Source organism: Ixodes scapularis, unplaced genomic scaffold, assembly GCF_016920785.2.
Source record: "Ixodes scapularis isolate PalLabHiFi unplaced genomic scaffold, ASM1692078v2 PGA_scaffold24__2_contigs__length_7659602, whole genome shotgun sequence".
Lineage (NCBI taxonomy): Eukaryota > Metazoa > Arthropoda > Arachnida > Ixodida > Ixodidae > Ixodes > Ixodes scapularis.
Window position 1 is genome coordinate 3,094,676 of NW_024609851.1, and position 23,950 is coordinate 3,118,625.

General features: G+C 44.0%; 1 protein-coding gene across 1 annotated transcript in view; it reads left to right on the forward strand.

Annotated features, from left to right (window-relative positions):
- Positions 1–23,950, forward strand: part of LOC121836298 — a 47,068-nt gene that overhangs the window by 16,118 nt on the left and 7,000 nt on the right. The gene's annotated exons all lie outside the window — the stretch shown is intronic.

A 23,950-nucleotide genomic window follows, 5' to 3' on the forward strand; every position in this document is an offset into this window, starting at 1 on the left:
TTCGTGGCCCCTCGCGTTGTTGCAACCAGCCGCAAACCCACCAGCCCGCAGCCGTAGCCGGCGTCGGAGAAAAGCGAAACCAAAACGTAAAGCTCCCGCCTAGTGGCTTCCGCTGCCGCGCCCTTTTCAAACTTCCCCGCTTCACGCTTTCGGTCGTCACGGAGATGGCGACGTAGCGGCTTTGGCTTCGTTGGCTCGTTCTGCGTTTTACGGGACAAGTTTTACGGTCCGTTTCTACTGCGTCTTTGGTTCTCACCTCGACGGCGCCTCTCATAGTTCAACCAAGCATGGTCAAACTGCGTCAGGCCGGCTCGACTCGTCCGATCGCCGGACCGATGGCTACTTCCAAGTTCAGCCGTTACGCCTAGGATCTGAAGGCGTCTGACTACGTGAAGCTGTAAGCGAATCTCGTCCCGTTTTCGTTCTACTTTTAAATTACGTTAGGTTCGCTACAGTGAAAGCATGCGTGCCAAGTGTTCGTGACAATTTTGAACTAGAATAATCGTGCTTCCTTGCGGTTCGTCATTTACCGAAAATGTAAATCGAGCAATGAACGAGGAGCCATAATTGAAAACGATGTATGTACTCAATGTTAACTTCTACCTGCGCAGCTTTAAAAAAAAGTCAAGAATGGTTACGGTTGGTTGCGAGGCAGGTCCCAATGCAATGGTAAGCACTTAGACCGCCTTTGTGAACGGCGTGTAAGCAATATAGCGATCGACCAGACGAGCGACGGCGAGAAGCTACGAGTGCCGGCGCCGAGCGACAAAGATTTCTCACTCTCGCTGCTTGCGCCGCTCGGTTCTCGGGCTTTTAGAAAACGTCGGTCATCGCCTTGGTCGCCCGCACCAATCGCTTTCATAATATGTGTCTCGTCGCGCGGCTGACTATTGTGTTTATTCAAATATAAGTCGACCTTTTTTTTCTTTTTTATTGGAAGTTGTGATTAAAGCACCGAGCCGGCGTTGCCGTAGAGCCGCGCCGCTTCTTGTTTCAAAAAGCTTTTGGTAAATAACCAAAATGGCCCGCCCGTGGTGGCCGGTGCCGCTGTCGCGCGCACCCATCGGGCGTCTGGTTTGGCCATCGCGCCTCTAGCCACTAGCGTTCCCCTTGCTGGGCACAGGGGACGCAGAGGAACGCGATGCGCCATGCACTTTTCCCTCCATCCTCGCAAACGCGCGCAAAAAAAAAAAAAAAAAGAAACGGAGGTTACTTTTGTTTGTTGCTTGAGACGGCTCGGCCAACGCTCGGCACGCGTGTTGCTCATGGCGACCCGGCGGCTTTGCTTGCGTCTTTGTAGTTCGTCTTTCGTCGCTTCGCACCTTTTTTCGTTTCTTCTTGTCGTCATTTTACAACGGTGTCAGTGAAGTATTGTTGCGAATTTGCGAGGATGTCTAATAAGCTGACGAAGCTTCGGACGACGATGTCATGTCCAGAAGTTCTGACCGTGATTAAGTTTTTGGCATCGTTCCCTGATTTAGCTGAGAGTGATGGAAATAAAGGTTTGTTTCTTTTGCCCAAAATTTCTCGTCCTTAAAAATAAAAATAAAAAAGGTCGACCTATATTCGAATTACTTTTTTTTATTTTCGGTGGGTCCAACAAATAGGGTTCGACCTATTTTCGAGTAAATAGGGTAACTTTAATTTTTATTTTGGGTTACGTCGGACGTAACTCGAATGCTTGAGAGTTACGTTGGGCGTAACTAATTTTTATTTCGGGTTCCGTCGGACGTAACGTTAGACACTGCGTTACACATAAGCAAAATAGGGGCTGCTGGTTCATCCTATAAACCAACCATTTGCGTTTAACTAAAACGCAACACTGACCCTAAAAAATACTGCTATCCTATTGGAATGTAGCGCTTCAGATAAATTTGTTCATTTTTACTTTTAGTCCCTGCCCCACCAGATACAACATCTCGCCTTAAGCAGTGTTCCCGATATCCTTCCAAGACCTCAGGCGGGTCGTCATTCAATCCAGGATACAAAACAATACAATACAAAAACCATCTTTATTTACTTTGTTTGAAAATAATACAATATAAAGCCCACATAAGCCAATGATGGCTTGTGTGTGGGACGCGACAGGAGCCTCTGCATTGTTATTGCACACATGACTAAAAATAACAAAACATACCAATATTAGCACCTGTTACTGCAGTTCCACCTCCTTCTACAGCTTATATTAGTTCGCCTACTTTGATGAGCACATGTGTAAACCCATCGAATCATATTGAATTAGAATTTACATACCGTAAAGAAAAATTGAATTCACGACTTACGAGACAATTCTAATAATAGAACACAATAACAACCTTTCATATCCTGCGTTTCGGGGATACTCATCGGTTATACCTATTACCTCTTAAGAATCTTTTTTTCCCTGTTCAATTATCCACTTTTTTGCTATTTCTTATTTTATGGGATTTTATTTCCAGTAGCTCATCGGGTAATGTATTATGAAGCTTAGGTATGTAATATTTCCTTGTGGCCTCCCCATATCTTGTTCTTACAAATGGCTCAACACATTTTTTATTAGGTCTTAATGTCCTTTCTTTTTTATTTCCGCGCCTATATTTATTGGTGAAAAAATGTTTTATAATAATATCATACTTGATTTGATCTCTGAAACGTAATATTCCTAATTCTTTATGCATATATTCTGAGAAATTAGTTTCTTTGCTTCGATACCCAATATTCCTAACTATCCTTTTTTGAATCGATTCTATCTTTACTTGTAAATATTTGGCACAGTGCCCGTAAACTGTTATTCCATACTGAAGTACGGATTTACACAGTGAATTGTATATCATTTTAAGTATGGATCGCGGTACTAGTTCTTGGATGTGGTACATATGGGCCATTAATACCCTTAATTTTTTGCGAACCTGGTCTATGTGAATATCCCATTTAACATATTTGTCTATGTGCATACCGAGGTATTTTACATTATCAGCGTATTTTAGCGGGATGCACGAGCAGTTGTCGCAGTTCTCATCATGCATTTTTATTGGAAATTCATTTACGATTTTTTTTCTTGGATCTCTAAAGCATATTACTTGCGTTTTAGGAACATTTACAATTATTTGGTTTTTACGGTACCATTGAATAATTTTATGTATATCATCTTGTATAGTCATTGCCGCTACTTCGTAATTTCTATGTGCATATACAATTACCGTGTCATCTGAAAATTGAAGGAGCTTACTTTTTAAGCTAACCTGTGCTATCTCGTTAACATATATATTAAAGAGTAGTGGACCGAGGACTGTTCCTTGTGGTACTCCTTGTTTTACCTTAATTTCTTGCTATATTTTGTGCCTAAACGTACTACCTGAAATCGATCAGCGAGATAATTCCGAAATAAATCATATGTTTTCCCTCGAATTCCAAAACTATATAGTTTATCCATTAAGATATCATGATTGATCGTTTCGAAAACCCTCGTAAAATCTATGAATAAGGCTAGAACATAATTACCGGCGTCGATGTTTTCATTTACATAGTCAAAAAAGTCTTCTGGAAGGTCACTGGTTCCTATATGTTCCCTGAATCCATATTGTGTGTTAGTTAGTAGGTTATATTTAGCGACATAGCACCTAAGAACTTTATTAATATATTTTTCCATTGGGCGGCGTCTCATGGTCGTGTTGCTGGTGCTTCTTAGTGGATGGTGCTACCGAGGGAAAAGTGGTCGTCTTTCGGAAAGGCAAGTATGGCCGTCGTAAGTATACATATTGTTTTCACCTTTGCTTGAATTCACTTTTAAGAAATGCACATTTCGCATGTGCGCATCTCTCAATGCTTCTACAGTCGGCTGCTATTATTTAGAGTGCTCCAACTCTGTCAGCGCTAGCTTCTCTAGATCATGCAAATGGGATGCAACAATAAACCACATATACTCTCGCAACAAACAGTACTGTGCTGAAGCAGTGTGGAATCTACTCTAGCTTTATAATGCAGCACAAAATAGTTGACGCCAAGTATAGCTACTTCTGTGACTCCGTTTTACCAAAAGCTCTGCCGAAACAAACTTACCACCTTATAGGTAGTGCAAAAGAACCTCGCGTGCCTAACCTGAAGAAGGGCATTTTTTTCATAGGTCAATTTTTTCTTAAACCAATACCTTCAGCCTCCTTGAAATGTTAACATCATGTGACACACGGAAGAACAGTAAACCCCTTAATGTTGGCGAACCTTTTATTTTCGCAGCCTTTAATTTTGCGGAATTCAGTGGCTGCGATTATGTCCTCTCTGACCGATTCGAGAAGAAATAGGGGCCACGAAGATAATAGGGTTTTACTGTAGATCGGAGAAAACCGGAAATCACGTGTGTTTGTATGCAAGAGTAAAACCAACAACAGCAGTCATGGTGTCGACACTCTATGAGCTTATCTGTGTCTATTGAATGTTATCAATTTTATTTTAGTTCGTTAAACATTGTTGCCTGTACACTGTGGGATGTCGTGTTCAACACGAGCAGTGGTTTTCCTCTGAAGCAGGCTGCATGGACACGTGCCGCAGCACAACATAGTTTATTTGCAGGTGGTAGCGCAGTTTGAAGGATGGTTCGCACAATATGGGGGAATCACAATTCATTGTTCTACCTCGGGCGTAGACAAGATTCGCTCATCCTAAATCATTTTGTCTATAAATCGGGGATTTGTAACGAATTTACCCGCATGGTTCGAAGGGCCAGACAAGCCTTGTGAGCGCTTCGTTTTCTAGCTTCTCAGTCCCGTACCCACTCACGCACCACATGTGTAGATGTTCCGATAGGTGGGAGCGCTTATTTGGAAAATGGTGAATGGAAACTGCTGTTATCTTTAAGGTTGACTGTATATTTGCAATACTTTTTCTCCCTTAAAAATATGTCTTACTGAAAATATGTAGTATGGCCGATGACAAAAAGAGAATGGCTGGGCGTCCTCCAGCACGTGCTTGTGCTTTTCACCCCGCTTTGGACAGATGTGCTCGCTCCAGGCTCATCTGGCGCTGAAACGTCATCGAAGGTAGCAGACGGGCTGGAGGTGAAACAAAGGAGACTTCTTCCTGCCTTTCTCATGGTGTCAGTGAGCGTGTACTTCTATACTCTAACTTAGCTTAACCTGCACAGAGCTGAGTATAATAGGCTTGGCAAGCGCCCTTATTGCATATGCATTTGTACAGCGGAGGCACTTTCTGAATCAAGAACATTGTGTACCTTACCTTCAAAAACACATCATATTGGGGGTGCAAAAGGAAGTCTAAGGCATATTTTTGTTTGCATTGTCCTATTACGCATCGACTCCTTCAACTTAATGCGGGGTCGACCTAGCCTCTTGAAAAATGTAATGCCTGCCAGGTTAATTGTTTTGCATTTATATGATATATCAGTATTCAGTTAGGTATTCCAAGTCATTAGTCGTTGAGGTGGAGTCTCTCTGTAAGTCAGTCATGTTTATCATTCATAAAAATGCTTGTGAAATAATGGCACTGTCGAGGACATGTACTCAGCTCAAACAATCGCTGGGCACAAGCTGGTCGTGTGGTTACAGGCAGCGAACATCCCAGTTGGAACGTCCTATCTCGCAATTTAGCTGCAGACTAGGTGAGGGCCCCACTCACAAACGTCTATACTTTGCGTCTCTTTAAGCTGGACCACTTTTGACACTACAAGCCATTGCAGCAAAAACAGCATTACACAAGATTATAAGCTGGACGTACCATGGCGTCCAACTAGAAGGTCACATGGCTTGCTTTGCACACTGAATTTGCAAGGATGGCTTGAAGCTTCTGTCGTGGTTAACTTTAAGCTGAGATAGTTTGGAATAATGCTCTCGGTTTTTAGTGTTGCCCGGCATGGTTAACAAGTTGGCGATATAGTGCTGCATTGAAAAGTCTGTGGATTCATGACTGTATCATCTTATGAATGCATACAAGCTATTAAACTCTTCGTTCTGCAGAGAAATAAAATGCAGAATAAAATGGAGGCACCCGCAGTCATGACAGTGACACGACAGATCATGACTCCGGGTGCAAACCATTATTTGCTTCGTCTACTGTTCTTGCTAGGCACAAAGATAGGACTGTTAGAGAGATTATGGAGGCTGACGCTATAAATAGTTCCGGCACGTGTTGTGTCAGTGTGGCATCAATTGACTTGGCGGATAAGGAGTTGGCGTGCTTGCGGTCCGTGGCAGGGCCACGGATTGGTTGAGATGTGATGCGATGACGCAGTGTGTTTCTACGCTGAGGTTCTTGAATTAAATCAGTTGAAAGTTAGCACTATGTGGTGTCTGTCCTTCCTATATCCCCGGCTTCAAAAAGCAATTATGTTTTCTAACGTACCATAACAACTTGCCCAACAGTCAGCACATGTTAAAAAGTGCTATTGTGTTTTAAGCAGCTCGCACCAAATATTTTCTTGAAATACAAAGGTTCATGGAAATTATTATGTACATGTTGGGAGACAGTCATGGTGAGGCCAATCTTTAATGGCAAGTTGTTCACTTATTCAGAGTTTGTTGAGTCTGTAAATATGTAGGTCGCAAATTAAATTTTTATGGTACGCAATGGGCACAATCATCCGTGATGACTAGCTCTATCTAGGGGAACTCCATACGTTTACTACGGCAAGATGGTTTCGCAAAACGAAATATTTAGTCTATTCAGCTCCTGCACTAACCTTGGCTTTAGAAACGTTTTAAATTCCTTACGATGGTGAGATAAGATTCTGCAACTAGTTTTTCTAGAACTACTCTAAATATTTCCAGTTCATCATTTTTTTCGCAAAGCATTCGAGAGAGCCAAACGCTGTAATGTACGAAGGGAACTCACAGAATGATTCGACTGACAGTTTGAAACATTCGGCACTGTAACAGTAATAATTTCATGTCACTTATGTAATGCTCCTTGTCGCAGATCAAACTGCTTTTTCCGTCCACAATCATTTTCGGTACACTCATTCAGCGAACTCCCACTTGAGACTGCAGCGCTTGGTTCCGCGAAGTTATTTGAATGAATATAGATGCTACAGGTTCCTTTGAGCGTGCGCCTAACAGATATTCTTCATATTGAATCTGCCAACTGTATTCATGACCATATCCATAATTGTATCCACGTATTACCTAATTTTTATTTTGACATTTGAGTTTTCGACAGAACTTTTTTTCACACCTATGTGCTTGTTCAGCCGTATTTGAGCTCATACATCTTGTCTTTCGCTGTTACATCTATATATAAAACTGTTGATGCCGAGTGAGAATTCAAGGTACCAAACCTGTCGTGCGAGTTAAGTAAGAACCAATAAAAAGCTCTACAAAGGAATTTTTTTTTAAAGGGGGCTGTATGAGCATTAGAATAGCACGTGCCATGCTTTAAAAAAATGCAAATTCTTGTTAGGTATGCAAGGATGAGAATGCTGTACCATTTCTGATGTGTCGCAAAAAAACATCTGCCATACAGTGTTCCTTATGGAAGCTCAAACTGTTGAATTCGAAGGCTAGAAGTTTTATTCAAGAATGTTCCTCACTACAAATGTATTTAGAGATCTGAGCCACCGATTCATACATGACTATGTGGCAAACATTCATTTTCATGTGCATTATAGTTAGGGTTGTTCGCTTTCGGGTAAAACCTGATTTTACCCAATTTTTACACCCCGAACATGTTTCAGGAGAATCGGGTTAAACCCCATTTCTCCCCGAATTCCAAAACCACATAGCCAACCTATTTATTTTTACGCCGCACGGAGTTTGCGGTGCACACACGCTAGCTACCCTACCTCAGGACAATGGTGACCTATAGTTCATTTCGCAAGCTGCGTGCAGCACTGTGGACGCTACACGGCTCTTAACCAACCCCCCCAACGAGCGCGCCTAACCCACCGTGACATTCTATGGAGGCCGGCTGAGGGAAGGAGACAATAGGCGTTGGGGCTTCGGAGGGACATTTCCGTCCCCCCGCTGTGCAGGTGGAACCGCCTCGGCACGCCACGTAGCTTAGGCCCTGCTGCACGCAGCTTGTGAAATGCACTATCAATCCCCCTTCGACCGATGAGGTGTCGACGCCCCACAGAGTCTCTCGGGTAGCATGGCCATCTCGCTGGCGTCCAAACTTTCTCACGAATAACGTCCGAGCCAGTCAGTCACGTAAACAGATCGGGAAAACTTAACAAGTTTATTTCATAGCGAAATATCTGGTCGAAGACAACCGTCCCTAGAACGGTCGGGATTTTTGTTAAAACCTGAGAAAGAGGAGGATTTTGTGGGCGGTACTTCCCTTGAAGCGACCGACAGCAATCGAAGCTGGAAAACCCTGATATTCTTCCCGATTACCAGCTTTAAACACATCCCTAAATTTACCGCGTTAGCATTAAACAGCTCGTAATACCCTACAATAAAAAAAAATGCATTATTGAGTACATTTGTATATTTAACCCGAAAAAACCCGAATTTCGGATTGTTTCCTCAAAAATCCCGATTTCTCCCCGATTATCAGCTTGAAGAATAGCACCCGATTTTTACCCCCCGAATTTAGAAAAATATAAAACCCGAAAACGAACAACCCTAATTATAGTTCACAAGGTCTAGTCTGCATTGATTTATTGCATTCATGCTGAAACTGGGAGGGGTTCCCTGGGTAAGAATAAAGAGATAAACATTTCTTGAAATCAAAACATTTGGGAACGGACAAAAGGAAGTATCTGAGAACGGCATCTTAGATTCTCTTTTCTTTGTCTTATCTCTAATGTTCACTTTATTTCACCTGAGGCATTTAGTTTTTTGAGTGCAGCTCTTAGGCACCTGTTTCCGCATTTCGCGGCGTCGTTGTCGGCGTAACCGCCCCACTAAACTTGGCAGGAATTTGAATTAATGTTGAGGTCATGTGACGTTAATGTTTCCGCTAAGTCTAGCTGAGAAACTGAATTTTTTTATGGATGACGTGACACGGTCATGCGACGTCATTTTCCCCGCTACTTTAGCGGAAAAACTGCATTGGTGTTGAGGTTACTTGATATCAATTTCCGCGCTAAATTTAGTGGGAAACTTAACCCGCTAAATTTATTGGGGAAATTTTCCCGCTAAATGGGAGGGAGCAGAAGAGGAGGTGGAGGGGGCGAGGAGAGGCCATACCCTCCAATCCTCGTTTTCAAGATCTGTGCTCTAATTTCACATTACAGAGAATTGTACACGTCTCATTTTTCATCTCATGTTTATTGAACTTTTATATTGCAGGTGCGCTCGCAGCACAAATCTGGGTTGTGCTGATCCTCTACGCACAAGTTAGGAACTCCTGAGTGGCAAGAGTGGGACTTCGGTCTGACAGCTCAAGGAACACCATTGTTCAGTATTGAATTTATAATTGTCTTCTTTTGAGCAAAGTCTTTGCTGCATGCGATTCTTCTAAAAATAAATACCTGCAACCAAATTTACCAGGTCACTACATTTCGCCTCTGCTTTTAGTGCTCCTGGAGGGCCTCGGATAAGAGCTTAATGGTGTTCAAACATCATGCTTGTTTGAAACCACTCACTGATGTAGAGACTCGCTGACATCCAGCATTCCAATGAAACGCTGGTTGTCCGCAAGTCTTTCTTGGACGATAGAAGCGGGGAAGGAACCATACAATCGTATCGTATTGGGGGACTTTCTACAAGGTGTTTTTTTTGTATGTTTCGCTGATCTTTTTTTAAAAAAGCCGTAAAAGCTACATTTACGCGGTCTGTGCACGTGAGTTATATGGCCAGGGCGGCATAGTATAAAAGACTAATTCGTAATGATCAGTCGACTTATTACAGAGAAGTGCCAGACTTCTTTCAGAAAACTAGATGAAGGTTCATTCTAGCGTTGTTTTATCCCGCGAATTTGAATATCCCGTTCGTTTTCCACAAGGATATAACTAAACATGAGGAAACACAAAAAAACATCCTAGCAATAGTGACATCGTAAGAAGACCTTTCGGCCGCCGAGCGTGTGTCGCTTAAGGGCCGCGCGTCCAATCGGAAGTTTTCTCGATATATTCTCCGGCACTGGCACCAGTCGTGACATATTTTTCTGCCCTTTCAAGGAATAGCATGTGCGTGCATATCTTTGGTAGGCGCTGAAGATGCGTGAGCAAAGATTTCGAGAGCTGGTTTTGTGACGTCGCTCTCCAGGGAAGTGCCTCCAGCAGTACTTTAAAAATGATTCTATGAAGCCTCGATTAACCAAATTGAGAAATAATTTTGATTTTTGATATCCTGGAGGTCAAAAGGAATATTTTAATGTGTATCCTCAAATGAAAAACCGCTTCAGCTTCCCTTTAATTATATGTTTCTTAAAATTTCAATTTGTGAAAATAGATCCATGGTTTCAATTAGAAACTTGCTAAGTATCATCAAAACACACAAAATCAACTTTCTTTGTGAAGATATCAAACAAGACCAGCATTTTACGGCGTTCTAAAAAAATAGTAAATTTGGACGCGTTTCCATACCTCGGTTTCTTACCAGAGCGCATCTTTGCGCCTGCGATCCTGCTGCCCGGTGGCCGCAGTGCAAAGCCACCCCCTCGCCTCCCTCGTGGAATGGAGGGAAGCAAGGTGCACGCGTGTTGCGCAACTAAACTCCTGGCGAACAGGGCCGTCGGCGCACAGATACGCTCCGATAAGAAACCGAAACCTAGAAACGGATCCAAATAAAGACTTTTTACAGAACGCGTGAAATGCTACCCCTGCGTTATATCCTTCTAAAAAGAGTTGATTTAGTGGTTTTCGATGACTCTCGGCAAGTTTCTAATTGAAACCATTTGTTTTTTACAGTAATTAAAAAGTTAATTAACAAATTGAATTTAATTATCCGACTGATCGTTACGGTTAGGTCCCTATACTACGTACCCCTGGCCGTACAACTAGCCTGCACAAACTGCATTAATTTAACTTTCACGACCTTTCTAAACATATATGTAAAGCTTAAAACTAAATCGCCCTGTACAACAGTGAAAAGACGATACCACCATGGTTGAGCCATATGGCTCCACCATGCGGTATCGCCTTTTCGCTCGTGTAGGATGTCCCATATTACGTTATGCATCTATGGCTCCGTCCGTCTACATGGTTCCGACATAATCCACTACGCTGGTATAGGATGTCCCATAATTAGACACGCTTGTATGGTTCCGCCCACCTGTATCGTTCCGCCTTAATCCACCATATTGGAGCCGTCTTTTCGCTTGTATAGGATGTCCCATATTACGGTTACGCTTGTATGAGCCTTTTCCAAAATCTTTCCATCATCGAGATTTTCCAACAGGGTCACCACGATATAGGACACGACGTTCCACGGCAAGCCATTCCGGAAGACGAGAGACTTGTCAGCACGTTCTGTGATAATCGGGATGCGGTACTGTCCACCAAGAAATACCTGCCCTCGATCATTCGGATATGAAGTTTTAAACATCCTTAAATTCGGGGAGAAATTCCGTAGTGCTTACCTAGAATTCCTCGAACGACCCAAAACAAGGAACGATTCGGGTATTCTGGTTCAGAAAAAGTTTGGTGTCGACTGTCACGACTGATCGCGGAAAGTCGCCAACGGCAAATGAAGAGAAGCGCAAGGTTTAATCAAGAAATAAAGTAATCGTCTCCACTTTCACCGTGTTTCCGGCGCGTTTAATGCCCAAAGAGCAAAAAACGAAAACCGCTTCGCCAGACTCCGTTTGTCTGTGTATTTTGAAGTGTTTTGTTGACAACTCCAGCCCCACTACGAAACAAGTTTTCTTGTCCCCGTGTCCTGCGACGTGTCCGCCAGGTGGGACGGCGGACTCCAACAACAGGCTGTCTGTCGGCGTCGTCTGTCGCTCGTCGTGTGTCGCTGTCGTTTGTTGCTGTCTGTCGCTCTAGTGGGACGCGGCTATAAGGCTGACATACACGAGCAGTGTAAACAGTGCATAAGTAGGTGACAATTCATTGTAGATTTTAGAGAGTGGTTAAGCTGTCTTTATGCATTAGCCATCAACCTGTTGCCTTAACTGACAAGGAAATTATGTTTTTAAAATCTGCTCTTCCTAATGGGTGAATCAGCGGATTTCACTTGGGCCTGTGCTTAAGCTCCTTCTTATTCTTTATTTCTTCCTTCTTCTCTGTTTATGCGAGTTGAGAGTCTGCGCTTCCGTGTGGTTTACGCGTTACTCTGCTTGTCTCCTTGACTTTTTGTGGTGAACTCTTTTTTAAGGTGTTCAATTAGCACCAGCTCACCACCTTACTACAATCATGCAACAACTAAAAACAATTACAACCTACACCATTCGCCAAAGGCAGTACCAAACGAAAGAAAACAGGGATTGGGTGAGGTATGTCTCACACTATATACTTACACTGAACGAAATATACCTTGTACACTTCCCCAGAAGCACAGAAGCGGCATCAAAAATTATTTCGCGGGCACAATTTGTTTGCGATCAGGAGCGGTATGCTCTTGAAATCACCATGGGATGAATTCATTGCGACACCAATTTTCGACAACTCTTTTCTGATAACGAATCACGAAAATGAAGTCGTTTGCAGACGACTGGGCGGCGGAAGCTATGGAGTTGCTCGATCAATCAATCTCTGCCTTTTGCCTGGCCCAGCTCTCCGGACGCAAATACGCACACAGAATCCAACCGTAGTTTCTAACCTAGAGCTTAGGCGATGGAGGGGCACCGCGCTCTTCCAGATATTCTAGTTTACCAGCGAACAATACGGTGGAACGAGGCAATCAAACTCCCCTCCCCCTTCCGCCTCCACCCCCGGCCGGCCGGCCGCCCGCCGCCGCAGCCGCTGCCGCCACCACCCCCCTCCTCCCCTCTCCAAAAAGTTCCGCCGCCACTGATGAACCTGCAGCGAGTACGCAGCCTATTTGTGAGCGAAGAAAAACAGTCTCGCATAACACCATTCGCACACATTTAGTAGTACTGGTAAAAGCAAGCGATCTGCATAGACAATAAGCATTTCGAACGGAGGAAAAGAATAATCTAGCCCTAACAAACGAAGATAGCAACTTACTTTAGAACGACCGTGCCATCATCTTGGCTGTTGAGCAGATCTGACGTAGTTCCACGGCTCACAGTCGCTTCTTTCTTCTTTGGACACATTTGAAACTAATGGAAACTCCACGCATCGCGACTAATCATTAAATTGACCTGAAGAGAGAGATATGAAAACCCGCACGGCCATAGAGTTATATTGTAAACGTAAAGAGAGGACACAGAAGCCGATTTGCGGCCAAGATAATTCGTTTAACGCCCTCCGCTACGTGGCGCTTTTCTGTAATTTGGTTAAAATTAGTTAGAACTCTTTTCGTGGGAAGTATTCATTTTTGAAATTGTTATGCATTAGAACTATTGAAAATACTTAAAACGACTAAATAGTTTTAATTTAATACGTCAAAAAATCACGTGAAGAATGGCGCCTGCGCCTGCTACGGCCTGCCGTGTGCCTGCTTGCTTGCACGCCGTCGCCTCAGCATCATTCTGCATGTCCTCTGCTCGACCGTGCGTCGTTCGTCCGTGCCGTGCGTGCCGTCCGTATGTGCTTTCTGCTGAAGCGTGTTCGCAATCGAGGTGCGTGCGAAGGCAACACCAAACGAGGGGAGATAGGCAAGTACTAGGAAGTCTGGGGTTGAGGGAAACATTCTGTCGTCGGTAACATTTCTAGAGCTTTCCCTCCATTGTCCTCCTCTCTCGTCCCACCTTCCTAGCGGGCTTTTTTTCTCTCTTTGCCTAGCGTTGCCTTTGCGTGCACTGCACAGAACCATATTCCGTTCACCGCTATGCTGAGACAGCGGTGGAAGCTATGTGCTCGCTGGACTAGTCCTACGCCTCTCTTTCAACATGTCATCACGCCCTCGCCCAATACCCACGAGCAAAGACCTGGGTCAGGTGATGTGAGGGAGGCGGCTGATTGGTCCGGTTAAGGACCAATCAGCCGCCTCCCTCATATCACCTCACATCAGAGGCCGGTTTAGGAAAATTATTGAAGTCCGGTATACTACAGTAGTTAATTATTTTTGCGTAATTAACTTTTTAATATTGTGTTAAAGGGAAAGGTTTAAATTAGAAAATGGCTCAGCATCACCGAAAGACACTAAATCAACAAATTGCAGAGCGATAGAAGGCACGCGAAGTATTTGACGGCTTTCTAAAAAAACGCACAAATTTGTTCGGTTTTTAAGTTTCGGTTTGCTATCGGAGCACATCTGGGCCCCGGTGGCACCGCGCCCCCATAGAGTAATATAGTAAACGTTAAGAGAGGACGCCGGAGCCGAATCGCGGCCCAGATAGTGCATTTAATACCCTCCGCTACGTGGCGCTTTTCTACAATTTGGTTGAAATGAATTAAAACTCTTTCTGTGAAAAGTATTCATTTTTTAAATGGCAATGTTTAAAATTGTTTAAAGTATTTAAAACGACTAAATATTTTAAGTCAAATACGTCACAAAAACCACGTGATGAATGGCGCCTGCCATGGCCTGCCTGCCTGCACGCCGTCGCCTCTGCATCATTCTGCATGGCCTCTGCTCGTCCCTGCGTCGTTCGTCTGTGGCGTGCGTGCCGTCCATCTGTACTTTCTGCTGCATCATGTTCGGTCGACTTTGCATCAATCAAGGTGCCGCATGACCGCCCGCGTGCTCGCATGCTCGGCGTGAATTCGTGGAGCGGATCGGTTCGAGCTTTTTGCGCTCTTGTTTCTGCCGGGCTGTCTGGCTGCACTTGAACGTGTGTGCATGTTGATTTTCGATGAGATTGTTTAAAAAAAAGAATTTAACTTACGACCCTGCACACGACATTGTCCATGGGTTTACAGATGACGGTGTAGAACGAACCTCTAACATTGCAGATAGAGCCTTGGTTGTTATGCTGTCTGAAATTTCCAGGAGGTGCGTTTAGCCCCTTGCATACAGTGTTGTGCACACTCTAACAACGTCTTCTGTTTAACGCAGTCTCCTCATTTCTCTCATTTGGGAGCTTAGGACTGTTGGCTTCACAGTAAAGGCTGTGCTCTATGGTTAGGGTGGTTAGGGGGCTTCAAATGTAGCTTGGCGTATGTGTTGATAAGCCATTTTTTGAAGTTGACAACGAACACGTTTACTTTGTCTTTGATGTTCCGCACCTTCCCAAAAAAACCAAGAGCAATCTCCAAGCCCACAAACTTTGCATTGGAAATGAGGTCATTGTGTGGTTTTATATTGATGAACTTTATTGTTCTATCCATGAGATGAGCTTGCCATTGGCTCCGAAACTTACGGAGAGACACATTTTTTCAAGAACCTTTCTGTTAGATGGAAGAAAATTGTGCCCCACGGGTACTGAGTGTCTTACTCTTTTTTTGCAATCCTATCCCTTGTTTATGCCACGGAACTTCCTTAGGCAGCCATGGCTAAGCCCATTTCTGTGATAGGATGTGCATACTTTTTGATTGTCTAAATAGCTAAAAAATTCAAGAAGACAGGGCAGAGGTTGCGTCATGCCATTCTGAAGGGAGATTATGAAATACTCGATTTCCTTCATCAGTAACTCGGATGGATTTCAGCATGGCGGTGCCAAAGTAGGAGGCAGCCATAAGCCACCATTGGGTGGCAAGTTACCATAAAAAGTGTCCTCATGCTCTGGGATGAGATTTCAAGTAGCCATGACTTTAACTTCTTACTTACACGACGCCTGCAGCAAGACACACTTGAGAACGTTTTTGGAGCTATATACGACAAACGCTGGGCTGCAACACAAACCCAAATGTGCATCAGTTCACCTCAGGACTAAAACAGCTCTCGATAAAGAAACTGTTCAAACTGACGGACAATGAAAACGTAGAGGATGACAAGGCTGACCACCTAAAGGAGTTGCAAATATCTTCGCACCATGAAAGTTTAATTTCAGACATTGTGGAATGTCTTCCAATTGATAACTTCCCGCCACTAGAGGATATTTCCGAGCTGGCATCAGACTTCCGGTCTAACATAATTGATGACTCGTCCACTTTTTTATTACGTTTAAAGCTATTTGATCAAGCTTTTGTTTGAACAGACAACTTACAGCTGTGGCTGTTTTCAGCTGCTATCGGATGAGTCTAATAACTTTACCAGGCCTCACGAGTACCGTCTTGTTCCTAAAGCACACCACTTGGCTGGAAAATTCTTCGGGAAGTTAGTAGTGCCATCCCAGGCTGCCTTTCATTTCATTCAGCAACTAGAGAATCACTTTCTTCCCATAATAGAGAGTGTGACACATGTTCGAGGAGTGTGTGCCACCTTGTATAGCACACTTTGAGGTCTGAGTGGTTTTAGCCTTTGCCCAGAGGAGTACCACAAAGGATTTTTAAAATTGTTTTGCAGAATACGCTTGTGTTGACACGTTTGATTTCTTAACCGGAATTTAGACAAAGTTTGGTTGCACTCTTCAGGGGCTAGTAAGCAACGAGGCAGGCTTAACTCTTTATAGTGTATTAACAGAGGCGGTTGCCAAACCAAAAACAAAAAGTGCCTATTAAGTGTGTGGTGCTGCTCGCTCTCCAAATATTTTTTTCCTCTTTTTCCAGCGAATGTGTATCACGGCTCCCTAACAAAAAGATTTGTCCACTTTCTACAAAATTTCGATAGAAACTTCTGTATAGAGGCTAAACATATTTTTAAAAAAATGTATCCACTTTTGTATCCACTGTCCATAGTTTTTTAGCCGCTTTTTTCTGAAGCCATATTTTTTTCTGAACAATTTCGGGGAATGTTTAGGGAAGTTGAATCTGGTCAGATTTCTAATAGAGTTCTCATTGTTTGGTGATGGCTCGCCCGCAGTGAGTTTGAGGCTATGCAAATTGGTGTTTTTTTTATATTTGCCGAAAATCGGGAATTTGTACTATCCGGCGTGTGCCTTGCACTCTTATTATTCTCTTATAACTGGTAATGATAGCGATGTCTTATTTATTTTTGCTCTTACTTCCCGTACCCGAGTCGGCGTGAAAGTGAATGTATCACACAGCATGTTCTCCGTGGAAAGGTTTTGTTAACTTGGTTCCGCTAAGAATCTATTACGAAGTGTACGATATGCTGAAGTCCTTCATATTCATTTATTTTTGTGAGTATCGAACTCTTTCGTATGAAACATACAGAGCTTCTGAAGTAAATCATGTATATATGAATGTGGTCCAATAAAATGTGTTTGAACCACTTACTGTTGTTGACCCCAAAATACTCCACCAGTCAGGAGTCGATGCGGCAATTGTGTAACTTCAAAGCTTTACAATAGGAAAAGAACAAGAAATATATATACTTCTGCTTTGTGAAGTAAGTTTAACTGTTGTTTGACACATTTTGCACGGACTCTATCGTAACAAATGAAGTAAAAGTGCGTCAATGTTTAAAAAACAAAACAAAAAAAAAAAACAAAAAAACACAGCGGTTTCTGGAGTCTCGAGAGCCGAGCGAGGCGGGGACGAAAGAGAGAGAGGGGTACCGGACAACCGGAGCAGAAACGCCCAAACCGAAACCGAAACTAACTTGACCGGAAACGGAATCAGATTATGCTTAATACCGCCCGCTAGGACCGCTACCTGTCACTGGTCTATCGGGGCCGCTGGGGCCTATGGTAGTGTCCGCTCTTTACCTTGTGTATATTACTCTATGGCGCTCCTTGGAGAGATAGTGCAACCAGCCTCTGCTGCGCTGTCATCGCGCGACGCAGCACAGTCTGGTTGCGCTATTTCTCCACGGGAAGCAGTGCGGCCGGGGCCCAGATGCGCTCCGATAACAAATTGAAACTTAAAAACCGGTCGAATTTGCGCGGTTTTTCAGAAAGCCGTAAAATGCCTCGCTTGCCTTCTATCGTTCTGCAATATGTTGATTTAGTGTTTTTCGATGATGCTGAGCAATTTTCTAATTTAAACGATGCCCTTCAGCACAATATTAAAAAAATTGATTAAGCAAAAATAATTAACAGCTTAATTATCCTGGACTTTAATAATTTTCCTAAATGGGCCTCTGGCCTAGGACCGAAACTCCACAAACCTTTTTTCGTTGCGAAGAGTAGTTTTCGCAGGAGCGATTTGGCCTGCGTTTTCTGAAACACCCTGTACATATATATATATATATATATATATATATATATATTAGGACACTTTAATGTTGGGGGCTGGGCGAGAAAGAAGGAGGGTACGCGGGTCTTTGATTGGGGTCGGAAGGACGCGTCAAGCATCATTTAGTGAAGCCGAGGCCTGCGACGTCCCATAAGGCAACACCCGCAGAGTTGCAATGCGGAGCGTCATAGATCTGCACAAATTTAGTTTGTCCTGCAAAATTAACGGAAATGCTAACTTGATGTGTAGGTCTGTAACGTACTATCGTGGACTTTGTTAGTAGTAACACTCCGTGCCCGCCGCCCCGTATTCCCAGCGCCGCATAGAAAGCACCGTCCGAAACACCACGAATGAGCGAGTGGCGGCACCGCTCTTCCCGTCCGCGACCCCAACCTTGTTTTGTCGTCTGCTAGGTGCAGAGCGGGCGACGCCAAAGCGCTCGGCTAATGTTCACTGATTACAGCTTCGTGTTCAGCGAACCACCGCGTAAGACGCGCCCGCTGTTTCATGGGCGCCTCTCAACCTGTTGTTGATTCCCGACTCACGAACAAACTTGAGTTAACAATCTTTTTCTTTATCACACCAGCTGTGCTCATACCGATTCGCAAGCGCGTATTGTCGACGAATACACTGTGCGTGCCTGTTTCTAAAAAAAGAAAAATACATCTTAGACAGCGTTTATGCCACAATGACTTGCATTCTGCCCAAATAAAAGCATTTCGGCTACCGTCATAAGGAGCGTAAATCATTCATAGCCCGATAGATTACGCAGTGGGTGATTTCCTGGCTCACGATAGATCGTGAGCCAGGAAATCACCCACTGCGGCAGAGGTGCCCAGGAAAACTGTGTTCAGCGAACATTGGGAAGTGTTGTGGCGCCTCGTGCTTGTCGCCTAGCTGACACAGAAAAGATGAGCTCACAGACGGAAAGAGTGAGTCCGCCACTTGGCATATTCACGGATTTTCGGACGGCGCATGCTATGCAGGAGAGGGCGTGCGGGACGGACCCCGCTTGCGTGTTACCGCTAACACAGTTTGCTATAGCACCATAATGCAACACTGTGCGTGTAGAACACAGACTTGTGCCCGTTACCACAAAAAAGTAATCAATTACAGTTACAATTACTTTGCCTAAAAAGTAATGGATTACCGCTACAAATTACTCCCCGTAAAAAGTTATCGATTAATTACTTCGTTACTTTACTCGATTACTTGTGCGTTACTCCAAAGCAGCACAAAAAAGACACGCTATCTACCGTGTGTTTGAAGGGTAAAAGTTTGGGCCCCATCAAAATTATAACGAAAATAAACATATTCCTTATTTTCCACCGAATATTTAGGTTAATAATTTTAGGAGAACAAATTTATAAAGTTTTAAAGAACTTGAAGAGGTGCTCAAGATAAACGAGCCTTGCGCTGTCCAACCGGTACAGAACTCCCACGAACATGCGACGAATGCGCTTGGGCGGTGGAGGCACACACACCATTCGAATTAATTCGAGTTTGGCGTCGGCGAGCTTCAAAACACAATTTTCCTGAAGGTACGTTGTTTCTATGTTTGCTGCAGGTTGCCTGAATAGAGGCTGGTTTACCTACTAAAACGGACTGGCTGTGAGACCAAGATGCGGTACTTGCGTCTGGGTACATTTCAAGGCCTTCTCCTTGATGAAGATTGTTATCCGACCCAATGGGCAGCACTTGATCTTCTTGTTTGCTCACCAAACTTATCAGAACCAAGATGTCGCATGAAATATTAATGCACAATCTTTCAGCTGAACTGACTTTCCCGTCAAGAAATGATTAAAAAAAACACTATTTTCAGTGAACAGCACGTTTCCATGTCTTTCACGCGTTTACAGGCGGCTTCACAACCCTGCAGTGTCCAAGTGAGTCACCGTTTATTCTCAGAAAACTCGGGCTGTGTTTCCTATCCCTAAAATTTCGGTCTAAGTTCTCGTTTTTAAGAATAAGGGCCCAGCTTGGATGGCCCAAGCTGTTTTGTTGTGCTCCCCGACCGGCAATCCCTGCTGTCGAAAGTTACTGTTTAAACTGACAGCACGGTTGATGCTAGATTTTTCTTTGTTCCAATGAACTGCCGCCATCGCATCCCTCATGTTTTTGCCCTACACATCCGTGTGAAGTAAAGCGACAGTAGCCACATTGCTGGTTGGCCCAGCCAGTATTCAGCTTTCACAGCGCTGTCAAGAATGAGCAGGGTTGAGGTTTCATTAGAGCCGTCTTTCTGTTTGCGGGGTGAGCATGTGTATAGGCGGAAACGTCAACAAGCAAAGCATGGTTTGGTTACAATAACAATTGTTTTTTTGGGAACAAGGCGGGGAGGAGTGGGGAGGGAAGAAAGAAGGTAGAGGGGGGGGGGGCGGAGGAAAGGAGCCGACGTATGCATAACGGTCACTCTGTCCACGGTCCCACTCGAAACGAACCCCTTGCCACGGTTTTATGGCCCCTTCGTTTTCTGCTCTTTTGTACGCTCGAAGCAGTCCGTTCGTTTTCCAAGAAGTTGAAGCCTGTTGCCTCTCTGTAGAGCGTCGAATCTTCCCAGCCTGGCTGACCGTACGAACGAGTCGAGAAACGGGCTCTGGCTGAGTTGTCGTGCTTTCCGTGAATTCCTTTCCCTCGCCAGCACCTCACCAGAGTCTTGTGTTACCATGCTAATAGAGCTAAGGCCGTTGCATCGCCATCCTTCCCCTCAATTTTCCCCTTTGACGGGACGGAAGAATTGTAACGAGTGATTTCAGTAATTCGTTCCTGAAAAAGTAACCTTACATTACAAATTACATTTTCAAAAAAATAACGGATTAATTACTCAATACAAGAAAAGTAATTAATTACAAGTAATCTTGTCACTTTTAACGGATTACTTCCAAGTCTGGTAGAACGTCACAGACCTGCACACCAATTACATTTCTCCACTAAATTTATCGGTGAAATGAACCTTTTGTATAGGTCTGGTAGATCCCTTAATGCAGCGCAAGCTGTATCCCATTATCAGCCCGTTAGGCGGCCGTACCCGTTTATAGTGGTTACGCCTACACCGCTTAATGCGGGAACGGGCACCTGTGAACTGCGTTGTTAAAAAGAAGGGCATGCATCGGGTACGTTATGGATGGGAGGGGACATGTGGTTTTCTTTTTTCGTCTGTTTTTTTGCTTTAACGTTAAAATACTGCGTCTTAGCTGATTTCGCCCTAGATTTCAAGGTAAGTCAAACTTATTCGTCGGCATCCTGAAGGCAAGCATTTCGCTCAGAAATCCTGATTATGAACTATATGTTAAGAGGTTAGTGCATATATCGAGCGGTTTTCATTTGGTTTTAAAAGACGTATTATTGTTTGTTCGCAGCTATAATAAACAAAGTTTCAAGACATTGAGGACAATTGCTTTCAACAAAGCCTCAATCCATTACACAAAAAAGTAGCTGTCTTATTTGCAATCGCCAATGCAGCATACTAAGCAGATAAATAGCGTTGATGATTATGAAATTAATAAACAAATTTGCCTCACTTTAGGCACTAAAGATAAAATTTAAAATAAGAAAATCTCACTTGGTGGTAATAAATACTCCTAATCATGTTCGTCGCTAAACAACCTTACGGCTCGCTGAGATTTTTAACGCGTCACAAAGATGCAACCCTTTCAAAGGAAATATTGAATGGCTGGCAAGCTGCCTAATGATGGATAACCAAGTGTCTGAGATTTAATCTGAACTAAAAGAGGAAAACACTTGCTCGTATTCATGTTAATTAATAAAATCACTCTCGGTTATTCCTCACGAATTCAAATTTAAAGCGTTGCCCTGGTTTCGGTGTCATACTGGCTGCAGAAACAGTTAATAGTAAACAGAGAACTTGAAGGTTTGGTGAAAAGGTGGTACACTTACTTGTAAGTGCATACAGCACCACGAAAATTGCAATTAGCAACGCCGTTACGATCGCCAAGATCAGCAACATCTCCTTTGGTACTATCCTGTAAACGTCATAACAGATTGTCAGGAAGTCATTACGTTGCGTGTACAGTTCTATGATATGTATAACCCTAATGGTGAACTTCGGTGGTAGATCTGGAGCGCGTCCCAAACTCCGAAGGAAGGCAAAATACTTTCTGTGGGACGCGCTCCAAACAGACGAGCGGAAGATGGAATACAACTTTTGAAGCGACACGCCCGAGACAGTCGGCTGTTCAAAACGTCCGCTGCTTCAACTTGACAACCCGGCTGATCTTTCCAAGGACTAGTCACTACTCTCTTTGTCTATCTGAGAAAGTATCTGACGAAGGTTTGGCGCATTCGCAACTTTTACGATGTACAGGGTGATTCAAGGAGAGGCCAAGGTCTTTAAATCGACCTCAAAATTCGGTTTCTTAACCTATCGCGCTACGATTTTCTGCAGCATTGCCCACAGATAGTGCATTCTTTTTGTAAAATTTCCAAAGAGTGAACTTACCTGAGGAAAAAGTAAAGAAAGAGAAAGGCTTAGCTCTTATGGAAACGCAGCGAAGCCACCGGTTTTCAAACGATACGTCGCCTTTTCGCACGGGAGACAAGAGACGGAGCAAGCGGTCGCAACGCCAATAACCACCAACGAAGGAGCATACGGCGCCGAGAACCGGCGTCTTGAGCAGACGATCGTTTCGACTCAAAAGCGGCTCGCGTTCCTCAGGCGGCAAAAGTCACAAAAACAAAAACAACAACTGATATAAAAAAAAAAAAAACTCGCGCGGCTTTTAATTCGAAAAGTTCGTCTGCTAAAGACGCCGGCTCTCGGCGCCGTGTGCTCGTTCGCTGGCGGCGTTCGTTGCGCCATCTCTTGTCTCCCGTGCGACACGGCGCCGTGTTGTTTGAATACCGGTGGCTTCGCTGCGATTCCATAAAAGCAAAGCCTTTTTCTTTCTTTACTTTTTACACAGGTAAGTTCGCTCTTTGCAAATTTTACAAAACAAATGCACCATCTGTGGGCAACGCTTGACAAAGTCGTAGCGCGATAGGTTAAGAAACCAAATTCTACGGTTGATATAAAGAGCCTGGCCTCTCCTTGAATCACCCAGTATAGGAGGCGCACTTGCGCCAATCAAAATGGCTGTTATCTAGATGATCGTCATAAAGCAGCAGTGTGAGGCCAGGCCCGTAACGCCTAAGTAATTATTGTTTTGCTGTACAAGAGCAGTATTGGAACCTCACTTAATTCTTTTTTTACATTAGGAAGGCGTAGACAAGCACCTTTATTGTGGAGTCGATCATTCAAGAGCTAGGGAGCCCGATTCTTCGACTGCCGTACCACCATCGCTGAACGTTGCGCATTGTCCGTACTACGGAGTACATGTTACAAATACCGAGGAAGCTGTCCGCGTTTGTCCCCGTCCCATACCTTTCCGGCACATCGGTTCGGCGAAACGCGTGCCGCGATCGCCATCGGCGCAGCTCAGATATCTGGTAAGATTTCAATAAAGACGAAAAGGTAGCACCCATTCCTTGCGCAGTCGTTGCGTAGTCTGTGCTGGCTTAATTGCACGAAATAACGGCTGCGGTATGCAGTTTTTTTTTTTTAAAGGTAAACAATCAGTTGCGGTGAAATAAGCACGCCTAAGCTAGCCTCTGGTTCCTCGGCTTTTTTTCGATCCCTTTTTTGTTCTTCCTCTCGGGATCATAAAAACCATGGCTTTCCGCTTGACAAGCTTCCATTCCGCCTCTGCACCAATAATTCCCTCAAGATAGGAGAGTTCGAGCAGTCATAATCCCGCGTAAACAACCGACGCGCCCGAACAGGTCCGACTCACGATCCTGTCGGTCTTGGGAACTCGCCGCGGGTGCTCACGACTGACTCAAGAGAACTAACGTTGCGCAATTTTGTCGAATTACGGCAGGCTCCGTAGAATT